Raw genomic sequence first — 2,500 nt, 5'->3', positions numbered from 1 at the left:
TGCAAGCATACTAGCCTAACCCTAGGTAAGGCATGTCAGAGCGAAAGACAGTAAACTCGAATGAGCCAAGAAAGAGCGGTGCGGGGCCGGTCGGAGCGCACCCTTTTCTCGGTGGCTGGCGGGCGAGAGAGTGCTGCGTCGCCGGCATCGGCGTCGAAAGAAGCCGAGCCGAAAAAAGTTAAAGTACAAACGTGCAAGCATACTAGCCTAACCCTAGGTAAGGCATGTCAGAGCGAAAGACAGTAATTTCGAATGAGCCAAGAAAGAGCGGTGCGGGGCCGGTCGGAGCGCACCCTTTTCTCGGTGGCTGGCGGGCGAGAGAGTGCTGCGTCGCCGGCATCGGCGTCGAAAGAAGCCGAGCCGAAAAAAGTTAAAGTACAAACGTGCAAGCATACTAACCTAACCCTAGGTAAGGCATGTCAGAGCGAAAGACAGTAATTTCGAATGAGCCAAGAAAGAGCGGTGCGGGGCCGGTCGGAGCGCACCCTTTTCTCGGTGGCTGGCGGGCGAGAGAGTGCTGCGTCGCCGGCATCGGCGTCGAAAGAAGCCGAGCCGAAAAAAGTTAAAGTACAAACGTGCAAGCATACTAGCCTAACCCTAGGTAAGGCATGTCAGAGCGAAAGACAGTAAACTCGAATGAGCCAAGAAAGAGCGGTGCGGGGCCGGTCGGAGCGCACCCTTTTCTCGGTGGCTGGCGGGCGAGAGAGTGCTGCGTCGCCGGCATCGGCGTCGAAAGAAGCCGAGCCGAAAAAAGTTAAAGTACAAACGTGCAAGCATACTAGCCTAACCCTAGGTAAGGCATGTCAGAGCGAAAGACAGTAAACTCGAATGAGCCAAGAAAGAGCGGTGCGGGGCCGGTCGGAGCGCACCCTTTTCTCGGTGGCTGGCGGGCGAGAGAGTGCTGCGTCGCCGGCATCGGCGTCGAAAGAAGCCGAGCCGAAAAAAGTTAAAGTACAAACGTGCAAGCATACTAACCTAACCCTAGGTAAGGCATGTCAGAGCGAAAGACAGTAATTTCGAATGAGCCAAGAAAGAGCGGTGCGGGGCCGGTCGGAGCGCACCCTTTTCTTGGTGGCTGGCGGGCGAGAGAGTGCTGCGTCGCCGGCATCGGCGTCGAAAGAAGCCGAGCCGAAAAAAGTTAAAGTACAAACGTGCAAGAATACTAGCCTAACCCTAGGTAAGGCATGTCAGAGCGAAAGACAGTAATTTCGAATGAGCCAAGAAAGAGCGGTGCGGGGCCGGTCGGAGCGCACCCTTTTCTCGGTGGCTGGCGGGCGAGAGAGTGCTGCGTCGCCGGCATCGGCGTCGAAAGAAGCCGAGCCGAAAAAAGTTAAAGTACAAACGTGCAAGCATACTAACCTAACCCTAGGTAAGGCATGTCAGAGCGAAAGACAGTAATTTCGAATGAGCCAAGAAAGAGCGGTGCGGGGCCGGTCGGAGCGCACCCTTTTCTCGGTGGCTGGCGGGCGAGAGAGTGCTGCGTCGCCGGCATCGGCGTCGAAAGAAGCCGAGCCGGAAAAAGTTAAAGTACAAACGTGCAAGCATACTAACCTAACCCTAGGTAAGGCATGTCAGAGCGAAAGACAGTAATTTCGAATGAGCCAAGAAAGAGCGGTGCGGGGCCGGTCGGAGCGCACCCTTTTCTCGGTGGCTGGCGGGCGAGAGAGTGCTGCGTCGCCGGCATCGGCGTCGAAAGAAGCCGAGCCGAAAAAAGTTAAAGTACAAACGTGCAAGCATACTAACCTAACCCTAGGTAAGGCATGTCAGAGCGAAAGACAGTAATTTCGAATGAGCCAAGAAAGAGCGGTGCGGGGCCGGTCGGAGCGCACCCTTTTCTCGGTGGCTGGCGGGCGAGAGAGTGCTGCGTCGCCGGCATCGGCGTCGAAAGAAGCCGAGCCGAAAAAAGTTAAAGTACAAACGTGCAAGCATACTAGCCTAACCCTAGGTAAGGCATGTCAGAGCGAAAGACAGTAAACTCGAATGAGCCAAGAAAGAGCGGTGCGGGGCCGGTCGGAGCGCACCCTTTTCTCGGTGGCTGGCGGGCGAGAGAGTGCTGCGTCGCCGGCATCGGCGTCGAAAGAAGCCGAGCCAAAAAAAGTTAAAGTACAAACGCGATGCTAATGAGCGAGCCGTTGTCTCGACTAATATGTAGGGGGCGTTCGATCGAGCGTCTGGCTTGAGCGCTTGTCGGCCTAGCAGAACGGTCGCATTGTTATGCCCGGGTTTTAGGCACCGCTGCAGGCGGCCGGCAGAGCTCTTGTTTGTGCAAAACTGAATGGATCGAGCCCGAGAGAGGGCGAGCAAAGAAAAAACGCAAATCGCTCCGCCTGGCACTGCCGGCGAGAGCGTGGACGTCGCGGCCAGCGACTGTCGAAGCTGAGTACGGCCGCAGGCGATCGCCTCGGTCTTAAACGAATGCGACGAGCACGCGCCGGGCGGCCCAGCAAGGGCCGAGCGCAGCTGTCGCAGCTATCTGGTTGATCCTGCCAGTAGTGATATG

At 56.8% G+C, this 2,500-nt stretch overlaps 1 non-coding gene across 1 annotated transcript in view; it reads left to right on the top strand.

Moving 5' to 3' along the window:
• The first annotated feature begins 2,470 nt into the window (after positions 1-2,470).
• The window catches only part of LOC144413319 (small subunit ribosomal RNA), a 1,810-nt gene continuing 1,780 nt past the window's right edge, over positions 2,471-2,500 (top strand). The window contains exon 1 of the ribosomal RNA XR_013469353.1: positions 2,471-2,500. This exon is cut by the window's right edge and continues 1,780 nt beyond it. This is a non-coding gene — a ribosomal RNA (small subunit ribosomal RNA).

The sequence above is a fragment of the Styela clava genome, chromosome 15 (assembly GCF_964204865.1).
Source record: "Styela clava chromosome 15, kaStyClav1.hap1.2, whole genome shotgun sequence".
In the NCBI taxonomy this organism is placed as follows: Eukaryota; Metazoa; Chordata; class Ascidiacea; order Stolidobranchia; family Styelidae; genus Styela; species Styela clava.
The sequence above is the reverse complement of the archived record's forward strand: the minus strand, read 5'-3'. Positions and strand labels throughout refer to the sequence as shown.